The following is a 12356-nucleotide window of genomic DNA, read 5'->3' as shown; positions in this document are numbered from 1 at the left end:
AGTAAGAGGGACACCAGACCTTAAAAATACAAGTTTAAGAGGGACCCTGACTCAGCGTGGTGGCTCATGCCTGGGACTTTGGGAGGCTGAAGCGGGTGGGTCACGAAGTCAAGAGATCTAGACCATCCTGGCCAACATGGTGAAACCCTATCTCTACTAAAAATACAAAAAATTAGCTGAGAGTGGTAGGCGCGCACCTGTAGTCCCAGCTACTCAGGAGGCTGAGGCAGGAGAATTGCGTGAACCCAGCAGGCGGAGGTTGCAGTGAGCTGAGGTTGGGCCACTGCACTCCAGCCTGGGCAACAGAGCAAGACTCTATTGAGGCAAGGTTTCTCATTCTCAGGTCCGAGGGGTTCAATAACTAGGCCCTTAGGGATGTGTGAGCCCCCTGAAACGATGCAAGGTTTTGTGTGGAGAGTGTGCACATGCGTTTCCGGGAAAACAGCCCGCGGCTCTCATTCTCAGCAGGCTCCACACTCAAAAAAGGTTAGACTCTTGCTACAGAGCTGTGGGAGCAGCTAGGTGAGGGGCCTGCCAAGGGCACTCTGGGGACTACCTGGGCAGTCATGAGCCCACCTGGGCAGTCCTGAGCCCACTGTCCCCTAGGCAGGCTGCGCTGCTTGGTATTTGCAGAGCTGAGGGGGTGGGGCATGCGGGACTGTGAAATCACCCTGAGATGACCCACAGCACTCAGCTGGGAAGTGAGGGGTGTGTATCCTGCAGCATCCTCCATCCCTAGGGCCATGGGGCCAGGAGAACTGGCCCTTGCAGCAAGTGAAAAGCCTATCATTGACTCCCTCCCTGGCCATGTAGACAATGAACCAAAGGCACTCATATCAAGTAAATGCCTTGGTCTCTGTGACCGAGGTGACCAGTAGGCATTCCCAGGTGCAGGGAAGGTCCTGACACCAAGATATGCACCTGGTTGCCTGAGGAAAGAGAAAGGACTATCCAAAGGGTTGGGGCTGAGCTGGGTGTGGAGTGGTCCTTGTGGGTCATGGTGAGTGGGAGGGGAAGCAGCATGAGCCAGGCCTCGGGGCAGGAGGACAACCAGGAGATGGCCTGGAAAAAGTGCTGGACCCATGAGGGTTCAAGGCTGGCCAGAGAGGGAGGTGGGATAGGCTGGGAAGTCCCGAGGTCTGAAGATTGGCCCTGGCAGGCAGAAACCAGGAAAGGTGGGCAGTTACCTGCACCCTGGGGGCCAGATGCATCCTTAGCCTAGAGCAGGTGCCAAGATTTCTGGCTCTGGGTGTGACCTAAGTCTGGGGAAAAGCCCCAACCCCCACCAGGACCACCTGCCCCCCAAACTACTTCAGATGCTGAGCCCAAGCCAGGAGCAGGAAGCTGGACTGATGCCTAGGGTAATCCCGACAAAGTCCCTGACTCCCCCCAGCTATGGGGCTGAAGGGGAATTACAGCCCAAACCCCAGATGCTGGCTCTCAAACTAACACTGAGCCCTCAGTGCCCAAAGGGAGACTCAATCAGCACACTTTCCAGATGGGGAAACGGGCTCAGAGAAGTGCAAGAGCCTTGCCCAGTGCCCCAGACCAGGACTCTAGGCCCAGAGTGTTCTTTTGTCACTGTGTCCAGAGGGTAGCAGCTGCTCTGATATAGCCACCTGAGCCTGGCAACTTTCTCCAACTTTGGAAGCCCAGGAGCATGACCCGTGCCCACAGATGCACCTGGCATGAGGTGCACCCAGAGGGACAGAGGCAGATGAGTTTCGCCTCCTCCACTGGATTGTGAAGGCCTTCAAGGAGACAAGGATCTGCTTGAGAAAGCAGCAGATAGTGAGCAACCTGGGGTGGTTTAACTCTGGATGGATCCGCAGTGCCTGGATGGGACCTGGCTCAGACAGCTCAGTTCTGCAGGTCACTGAGGCATGGAAAGGTCACAGCTACCAAGTGTAGGAGTCTGGATTCAAAGCCAACAGCATGACTCCAAAGTCCCTGCCCTAGCCCCTGGACCACCCACCTCTCGGAGTCACCCTTGCAAGCTCATCACATGTTCAGGCCAGTAGCACAACCAGCCAGGGCCAGGGAAACTTGGGGAGCCTCATTCCAACATAATCCTTGCACCCTTGCCCCTCACCATCTTTCTTCCTGCATTAACCTCACCCCCTACACAGAGCCTGGGCCACTTAACTTGGCATCAAACAGATGCCTCAATAAATCAGAGTCTGATCTTCTAGGAAAAAAAAAAAAAAAAGACTTAACAGATATACAGTTGCAAGTTAGAATGTTAAAGAACATAAACATACAACAACTTAATGTACATATAAATTCAATATGTAGCCAATCATTGTGACTATGACACAACAGAATATTAACATACTATTTTCAAAATGTATACAAGCTTAATGATCTATTTATATTCAAAATATGAATCATCAACATAATTTGCCATTAATATCTCATTCAGTCCCTTCACAGGACACATGATCCACTGGGAGTTAACACAATAGCAGCTGGCAGGCAGTGACACACAGCAAAAATGAAAACCAACAGGTGAAATAGTTCTGAAATAAAGAAGGTTTTAAAGCTAAGAGAAACCATTGAATTCCTAAGTCATTAGCACTAATTTTGAGCCAACTAATTAATATGAGATGAAACAATGTCCTATGCTTTGGTAAATTCAAACCATGTTTAAACAATGTCTATAATGTGACTTTCAAAAAGCTCCTGGCTTTACAAAGGTGAGATTATAACATAGTAATACATGCTAAAGCACTTCCCCCTGCAGATGAGCATGTTGTAACTTTCATCAGCCACATTGAAAGTCCAGAAGATGAGGGAAAATGTTGTGGATTTCACTGAGAACTTACCAGAGTTGAACTCCCTCACTTTCCATTGCCCATCATTGGCAGGTTCTGGAACTGGTGGCTGAGGTAGTTCGTTGGTCTTTGGTCTCTTAGAAGGTGGAGAATCATCATCATGTTGAAAAAGAAAATGGTCATTACTGAAGGAACAATTCTAGGGTACAGCCACCTCCTGGTAAATTCCCAACATTCAAAAGGTGAGCGGCTTTAAAGCTATTTTGAATATTAATAATTATTCCTGTACCACGATCTTCAGCATACATTTTTCTAGTTACATTTGAAATTTTATTCTTTTGGGATGTGCTCAAGTGAATACTGCTTTATCCTCTGTCTTGCTTCATTACTTTTTAGTTTGCTTCATTTGAATCATCATTATAAATCTCCCCTTGCCCTCAAATAACTCTGAAATTGCTGCCAATAGCTATATTGTTTTAAGGCTTTTCAGAAAAAACTTTCAACAAAGACAGCCACCTAAAGTTATACAAATATAGAAGAAAAGGAATATAATAAAGCTTAGATTGGAAAAAATATTTAAGCTTATACAAAATTCAAACATACATAAACAAGGGAAGCTGGATAATTTTATGTTCAAATACTTTTAACAAGTGCAGAATGTATATGCTTAAAGAAATAGGGTTGGCAGGGCATGTTGGCTTATGCCTGTAATTCCAACACTTTAGGAGGCCAAGGCAGGCAGATCACTTGAGGTCAGGAATTCAAGACCATCCCGGCCAACATGGTGAAACCCCACCTCTACTAAAAATACAAAAATTAGGCTGGGCGCGGTGGCTCACACCTGTCACTTTGGGAAGCTGAGGTGGCCGGGTCACCTGAGGTAGGCAGTTCAAGACCAGCCTGACCAACATGGAGAAACCCTGTCTCTACTAAAAATACAAAGTTAGCCAGGCGTGGTGGTGCATGCCTGTAATCCCAGCTACTCGGGAGGCTGAGGCAGGAGAATCGCTTGAACCCGGGAGGTGGAGGTTGCAGTAAGCCGAGATGGCGACATTGCACTCTAGCCTGGGCAACAAGAGCGAACTCCGTCTCAAAAACAAAAACAAAAAGATATTAGCCAGATATGGTGGCGCCTGTAATCCCAGTTATTCAGAAAGCTGAGGCAGGAGAATCGCTTGAACCCAGGAGGAGGTAGTTATGGTGAGCAGAGATCATGCCACTGCACTCCAGCCCAGGTAACAGAGCAAGACCCTGTCTCAAAAAAAATAGGGCTACATTATTTATGAAACAGATACTGTTGACTCAGTCACCAGAAAGCGAAGGTCGCCAACATCAGACAAATTCACTGGAGGACCTATGTATGTGCTTTGAAAGACAAAACTGCTTTTGTAAAGAATACTGTATTTCAGAAAAACATAATCATATTAACAACTAATAACACTGTAAAATGCTGATGTGTTGAATGCTACTTTAGAAAAACATGTTCAAGTCTAGGAAAAAGATTTCCGATAGAAAACTACGTATCAATTACCTAGCTAGCTAGCTATCTAGAGACAAGGTTTCATTCTATTGCTCAGGATGGAGAGCAGTGGGATGAGCATAGCTCACTGCAGCCTTCAGCTCCTGGCCTCAAGTTATCCTCCTGCCTCAGCCTCTTAAGTAGCGGGGCCACAGGTGGACACAGGTACACCTGGCTTTTTTTGTTTGTTTTGTATAAACAGGGTTTCACTACATGGCCCAGGCTGGTCTCAAGCTCTGGAGTCTTGCTCTGTCGCCCAGACTGGGGTGCAGTGATGCTTCTCGGCTCACTGCAACCTCCGCCTCCTGGGTTCAAGAGACTCTCCTGTCTTAGCCTCCTGAGTAGCTGGGACTACAGGCATGCACCACCACGCCCGGCTAATTTTGTATTTTTAGTAGAGATGGGGTTTCTCCATGTTGGTCAGGCTGGTCTTGAACTCCCAACCTCAGGTGATCGGCCCGCCTCAGCTTCCCAAAGTGCTGAGATTACAGGTGTGAGCCACCGCACCCAGCCTAATTTTTGTATTTTTTTGTAGAGACTGGGTTTCACCATATTGGCAAGGATGGTCTCAAACTCCTGACCTCAGGTGATCCACCCGCCTCGGCCTCCCAAAGTGTTGGGATTACAGGCGTGAGCCACCGCACTTTCTTATGTTATTAAATAGCCTAGCCCAGGAGGGTGCAGTGGCTCATGCCTGTAATCCCAACAACTTTAAAGGCCAAGGTGAGAAGATCGCTTGAACCCAGGAGTTCGAGACCGGCCCGGGCAACATAGCAAGACCCCCCCATCTCTACGAAAGATACAAAAATTAGGCCAAGCGTGCACCGCGCCTGGCTAATCTTTGTATCTTTCGTAGAGACGGGGTTGCGTCATGTTGCCCAGGTGCATCTCGAACTCCTGAACCCAAGCCATCCTCCTGCCTCGGCCTCCCAAAGTGCCGGGATAGCACGGCCCAGGCAGCCTCATGTGTTCTTTAAGCAGTCCCTCCCGGTTGTACACTTGGATAGTTTTTTTATTTTTTTATACAGGGTTTACCTCAGTCTCGCAGGCAGGAGTGCTGTGGTGAGATCACAGCTCATTGGAGCCTTGAATCTTGGGGTTCAAGTAGCTGGGAGGCTGAGGTTGGACTACAGAGGTGGGGTTGCGCCATATTGCTAGGCTGCTCTTGGCCTGAAGGAATCCTCCTTCCTGGGCCGTGCCGGGACACATAGTTTTCCATTTTTGACCGACATAAATACTGTGCTGGGTGGGAGTTTGTCAACTACCCTTTCAAGCCAGCAACACACAGGAACTGGCGGGGAGGTCGCGGTTACCAGGCTCCACTCTGAGAAGACTGCCCAGCTCCAGGCACTGTAGAGCCCTTGTGACGTGACAGAAGGCCCGCCCCTGTGACGTCACCGAAGGCGCCCCCCAAGATGTCGCAAAGGCCCGCCCCTTACGCAGAGCCAATCGGAACTCCAGGTGCTGGGTCTTCCAGGAGCGCGCCTGCGCGGGAGGGTGACCACAGGCGGCCGGGCGGGATGTCCTGTCCGCAGTCTTCAGCCCAGCCGCCGCCACCCATAAGCTATGAGGAGGAGTTTACAACTACCTGAACTACTACCACCTGCGTGACTTCCCGGCCTGCGGGGTCCGTGCAGCAAAGGCCTGACGCTGCTGGAGCAGGCGCTGCGCACCTACTGGCTGGCGCCTGGTAGGCACGAGCGCAGGGTCGCCCAGAAGCTCCTCAATGGCCGGCGCAAGTACCAGCCAGCGCCAGCTGCATCCCTGGCCGCGCACTCGCCTCAGCTGAGCCTGGGTATGTGCACCCCCCAACACTTCCCCCAGCCATGTTCCGGGGACCTCGGGAGCGTCCCCCACCGCCCGGTGCCATTCGTGTTGGGCAGGGTCGGCCCCCTTTGAGGCTGCCCCGCGTTAGGGAGCTGCACCGCACCCCCCCCCAGCTTGACCTCTGACTGCCGTTGCAATAGCATTAAAGCCTTTGGAACTTTGTAGGTGGGTAGAAGGGGCTAGGAAACGAAGAAAACATCTTTTTAAAAATTTATATAAGGGACTGGCCGGGTGCGGTGGCTCACACCTGTAATCCCAGCACTTTAGGAGGCTGAGGTGGATCACCAGGTCAGGAGCTGAAGACCAGCCTGGCCAGCATGGTGAAACCCCGTCTCTACTAAAAATACAAAAATTAGCTAGGCGTGGTGGTGGGCGCCTGTAATCCCAGCTACTCGGGAGGCTGAGGCAGAGAATTGCTTGAACCCAGGAGGTGGAGGTTGCAGTGAGCCGAGATCGCGCCATTGCACTCCAGCCTGGGCAACAAGTGCAAAACTCCGTCTCTAAATAAATAAATAAGATTTTCAAGGCGAGGCATGGTGGGTCACACCTAAATAAGTAAATAAATAAATAAAATGGATTTTCGGCTGGGCATGGTGGCTCACGCCTGTAATCCCAGCACTTTGGGAGGCCGAGGCGGGCGGTTCACGAGGTCAGGAGATCGAGACCATCCTGGCTAACACGGTGAACCCCCGTCTCTACTGAAAATACAAAAAAAAAAAAAATTACCCGGGCGTGATGGCGCGCGCCTGTATTCCCAGCTACTGGGAAGGCTGAGGCAGGAGAATGGTGTGAACCCGGGAGGCATAGTTTGCAATGAGCCAAGACCGTGCCACTGCACTTCAGCCTGGGTGACAGTGAGACTCCGTCTCAAAAAAATAAATAAATTTAAAAAAATAAAATAAAATGGATTTTCAAGGCCAGGCATAGTGGGTCACACCTATAATCCCTGCACTTTGGGAGGCCAAGGCAGAAGGATTGCTTGAGCCCAGGAGTTCGAGACCAGCCTGGGCAACAGGGCAAATCCCTGTCTCTATCAAAAGCACAAAATAAGCTGGGCATTATAGTGCATACCTGTAGTCCGAGCTACTCAGGAGGCTGAGGTGGGAGGATGGTTTGAGCCCGGGAGGCAGAGGCTGTATTGAGCTGAGATCATACCACTGAACTTCAGCCTGGGTGATGAGCCAGACCCTGTCTCAAAAAATAATAATAATAATAAAAATAAATTCATATAGTTTGGTATGGTTTAGAAGTTTCAGCAGGCAGATTGTCAGGGTAAGATGGATTGTTATATATACATTTATATATATAATATGTATATTTATATACTTATTTATTTTAGCAGAGATAGGGTCTCCCTATGTTGCCAGGCTGGTCTTAGACTCCTGAGCTCAAGCAATCCGGTTCCTAAAGGAAGCTCACGTTGCAGGTGTGAGCCACCACACCTGGCCTATAAGGGGAATTTAAGGGACTCTCTACTATGATGTCCCTTCTCCCAATCCCTTTCCGCATGTAGAAGAGGGTTCTGTTGAGTGACTGGCATTTGCTTATATTTCTCAGTGCTATGCCCAGTGTAATGGAAAATGCACAGACTGGCTCAAGAGCCCAGGGATTTCAGTTCCAGGCCAAGCTCATCCACTGACTGACAGAGTCAGTCAAATTTGTTTGGATTTCAGATTCTTCATCTGAATAACATAGATAACACTTATCCTATAGTACAGTGCAAAGATGACACGTGACAGTGAAAAAGTTAGTTTCCCTTTAAATATTAAGAATTAGGCCAGGCGCAGTGGCTCACACCTGTAACCCCAACACTTTGGGAGGCCGAGGCAAGTGGATCACAAGGTCAGGAGTTCGAGACCAGCCTGGCCAATATGGTGAAACCCCGTCTCTACTAAAAATACAAAAATTAGGTGGGTGTGGTGGTGGGCACCTCTAATCCCAGCTACTTGGGAGGCTGAGGCAAGAGAGTTGCTTGAACCCGGGAGGCAGAGGTTGCAGTGAGCGAAAGTGCGCCACTGCACTCCAGCGCCTGGGTGACAGAGTGAGACTCAGTCTAAAAAAAAGAAAGGAAAAAAGAATGAGATTAGAGAGGGCCTTCATTCCTCCTGGAAGAACATCTGATGTACCTGAAATCTTTGTTGGTGGCAGGAAATGTGTCGATAGCATAGGGTTTCACTGTCGCCTCCCACACAGGGCCTTCACCATCTCTGCCATCTGGAGAATTTGTTCCCATCAGGAATCTCCCACCTGGCAGTGGGACCATGCTAGTAGCCTGTCCATTTCCTGCAGATAAAAAGGAGAGATATTGGTAATACATGCATATATATAAAACAAGTGGTAATATTTGGATTGTATGCAATACTCATGACGGTATGACAAAACAAAACAAAAAATGTGGAGGCTTAAAAATCTGGCTTTAAATTCCTTTTGCGTTTTGTTTGCCTTCACATTCTTGTTCTGCCACTTAGTTTGATGGGAAACCTTAGGCAAATTTCTTTCTTTCTTTTTTTTTTTTTTTATTGATCATTCTTGGGTGTTTCTCGCAGAGGGGGATTTGGCAGGGTCATAGGACAATAGTGGAGGGAAGGTCAGCAGATAAACAAGTGAACAAAGGTCTCTGGTTTTCCTAGGCAGAGTGTTTGTGTCCCTGGGTACTTGAGATTAGGGAGTGGTGATGACTCTTAACGAGCATGCTGCCTTCAAGCATCTGTTTAACAAAGCACATCTTGCACCGCCCTTAATCCATTTAACCCTGAGTGGACACAGCACATGTTTCAGAGAGCACAGGGTTGGGGGTAAGGTCATAGATCAACAGGATCCCAAGGCAGAAGAATTTTTCTTAGTACAGAACAAAATGAAAAGTGTCCCATGTCTACTTCTTTCTACACAGACACGGCAACCATCCGATTTCTCAATCTTTTCCCCACCTTTCCCCCTTTTCTATTCCACAAAACCGCCATTGTCATCATGGCCCGTTCTCAATGAGCTGTTGGGTACACCTCCCAGACGGGGTGGTGGCCGGGCAGAGGGGCTCCTCACTTCCCAGTAGGGGCGGCCGGGCAGAGGCGCCCCTCACCTCCCGGGCGGGGCGGCTGGCCGGGCAGGGGGCTGAGCCCCCCACCTCCCTCCCAGACGGGGCAGCTGGCCGGGCGGGGGGCTGACCCCCCCCACCTCCCTCCCGGACGGGGCGGCTGGCCTGGCGGGGGCTGACCCCCACCTCCCTCCCGGACAGGGTGGCTGCCGGGCGGAGATGCTCCTCACTTCCCAGACGGGGTGGCAGCCGGGCGGAGGGGCTCCTCACTTCTCAGACGGGGCGGCTGCCGGGCAGAGGGGCTCCTCACTTCTCAGACGGGGCGGTTGCCAGGCGGAGGGTCTCCTCACTTCTCAGACGGGGCGGCCGGGCAGAGATGCTCCTCACCTCCCAGACGGGGTCGCGGCCGGGCCAAGGCGCTCCTCACATCCCAGACGGGGCGGCGGGGCAGAGGTGCTCCCCACATCTCAGACGATGAGCGGCCGGGCAGAGACGCTCCTCACTTCCTAGATGGGATGGCGGCCGGGAAGAGGCGCTCCTCACTTCCTAGGTGCGATGGCAGCCGGGCAGAGAGGCTCCTCACTTTCCAGACTGGGCAGCCAGGCAGAGGGGCTCCTCACATCCCAGACGATGGGTGGCCAGGCAGAGACGCTCCTCACTTCCCAGATGGGGTGGCGGCCGGGCAGAGGCTGCAATCTCGGCACTTTGGGGGGCCAAGGCAGGCGGCTGGGAGGTGGAGGTTGTAGCTAGCCGAGATCAGGCCACTGCACTCCAGCCTGGGCACCATTGAGCACTGAGTGAACGAGACTCTGTCTGCAATCCCGGCACCTCGGGAGGCCGAGGCTGGCGGATCACTCGCGGTTAGGAGCTGGAGACCAGCCCGGCCAACACAGCAAAACCCCATCTCCACCAAAAAAATACGAAAACCAGTGAGGCGTGGTGGCACGTGCCTGCAATCGCAGGCACTCGGCAGGCTGAGGCAGGAGAATAAGGCAGGGAGGTTGCAGTGAGCCGAGATGGCAGCAGCACAGTCCAGCTTCGGCTCGGCATGAGAGGGAGACCGTGGAAAGAGAGGGAGAGGAGGGGGAGGGGGAGGGGGAGGGGCAAATTTCTTAATCTGAGATACAATTTCTTTTCTTTTTTCTTTTTTTTTTTGTGACAGGATCTCACTCTGTCACCCAGGCTGGAGTGCAGTCTTGGCTCACTACAGCCTCTGCCCCTGTGGGCTCAAGCAATCCTCCCACCTCAGCCTCCTGAGTAGCTGGGACCACAACTGTGCACCACCACGCCTGGCTAATTTTTGTATTTTTTGTAGAGATGGGGTTTTGTTATGTTGCCCAGGCTGGTCTCAAACTCCTGAGATCAAGTGATCCTTCCACCTCAGCCTCCCAAAGTGCTGGAATTACAGGTGTGAGCCAACACGCCCGGCTGAGATTCAATTTCTTCATCTGAAAAATGAGGATACCTATGGACAACTGTAGCTTGTTCATAAAAGAAAAACAAATAAGTATGAAAAATGGGGATAATATCTCACTATCTCTTAGGTAGTAGCTGTATCAATTAAAGTAACACGGAACCAGGTGCAATGGCTCAGAGACAGGGTGCAGAAGCTAAGGCAGGAGGATTGCTTGAGCCCAGGAGTTCAAGGTTACGGTGAGCTATGATCATGTCACTGCACTCCAGCCTGGGTGACAGAGTGAGACCCTGTCTCAAAAAATAAAAAATAAAAAGATAGTAATAAAATAGCATGGGTGAAATGTTGCGCACATGATAGATTTGCACTTACCTCTTTCTTCCTCTACACAAACCCTTGCCCCAGCTAGGCGAATTTAGACACTCTACCGTAAAATACATCTAGCACTTTCTACCCATCCTTCTGCTCATGCTGTTTCTCTGCCTCTTCCTCTCCATTTACTGAACTCTTATCAGTTCTTGGTGATTCTCACCATTATATGCTCCAGAAGGGAAGTATATAATACATATATATTTTTGACAGTATATCCCTGGCCCCTGCCATAAATGCGCAATGATTATCGCCATATAGTTAAATGAGCACCTTTAGACTTGTTTGAATGCCTCAGAAAAATCATAGAATTAAAAAGGACCGGCCAGGCATGGTGGCTCACGTCTGGAATCCCAGCACTTTGGGAGGCAGAGGTGGGCAGATCACCTGAGGTCAAGAGTTAGAGACCAGCCTGGCCAACATGGCAAAACCCCGTCTCTATTAAAAATACAAAAATTAGGCTGGGTGCGGTGGCTCACACCTGTAATCCCAGCACTTTGGGAGGCCGAGGTGGGTGGATCACGAGGTCAGGAGATCAAGACCATCCTGGCTAACAAGGTGAAACCCCGTCTCTACTAAAAACTACAAAAAAATTAGCCGGATGTGGTGGCGGGCACCCGTAGTCCCAGCTACTCGGGAGGCTGAGGCAGGAGAATGGCATGAACCCAGAAGGTGGAGCTTGCAGTGAGCTAAGATTGCGCCACTGCACTCCAGCCTGGGCAACAGAGCGAGACTCGAGACTCCATCTCCAAAAAAAAAAAAAGCCAGGCATGATGGTGCACACCAGTAATCCCAGCTACTTGGGAGGCTGAGGCAGGAGAATCACTTGAACCTGGGAGGCGGAGGTTATAGTGAGCCAAGATTGTGCCACTGCACTCCAGCTTGGGGGACAGAGTGAGACTCTGTCTCAAAATAAATAAAAAAGGGTCTGTGCTTCAAACTCCTTATTCCACAGGAGGAAACCAAGACCCAAAAAAGAAATATGACTTAAAGAGCTGGTTAGTAGGTGACAGGACTAGATTCGGGTCTCTTTACGGTACTGTTTCCAGTAGGCCACACTTCTTCAGCTTGATGCACCACTTCAGTGTCTTTCCAAGAAAGGATGTCTAAGCACTGTAACTTCTTTCAAGGCAGATTCCTGGTCTTTTGATGTTCCTCAAGATCCTGTCTTTGGCTCTCTTATTCTGACACATTCACACTGATTTCATCCATTTTCTTTTTCTTTCTTTTTGTTTTTTTTTTTGAGGCAGAGCCTTGCCGTGTTGCGCAGGCCGGAGTGCAGTGGCGTGATCTCAGTTCACCGCAACCTCTGTCTCCCGGGTTTAAGCGATTCTTCTGCCTCAGCCTCCTGAGTAGCTAAGACTACAGGTGCGTGCCACCACGCCCAGCTAATTTTTTGTATTTTTAGTAGAGATGGGGTTT

At 50.3% G+C, this 12356-nt stretch overlaps 1 pseudogene; it reads left to right on the top strand.

Annotated features, from left to right (window-relative positions):
• The first annotated feature begins 5749 nt into the window (after positions 1-5749).
• On the top strand, positions 5750-9437 carry LOC129523664 (nuclear protein 2-like; annotated as a pseudogene).
• Positions 9438-12356: the final 2919 nt, after the last annotated feature.

Source organism: Gorilla gorilla, chromosome 6, assembly GCF_029281585.2.
Source record: "Gorilla gorilla gorilla isolate KB3781 chromosome 6, NHGRI_mGorGor1-v2.1_pri, whole genome shotgun sequence".
Lineage (NCBI taxonomy): Eukaryota > Metazoa > Chordata > Mammalia > Primates > Hominidae > Gorilla > Gorilla gorilla.
Note: the sequence above shows the minus strand (reverse complement) of the source record. Positions and strands in the feature narration are given on the sequence as shown.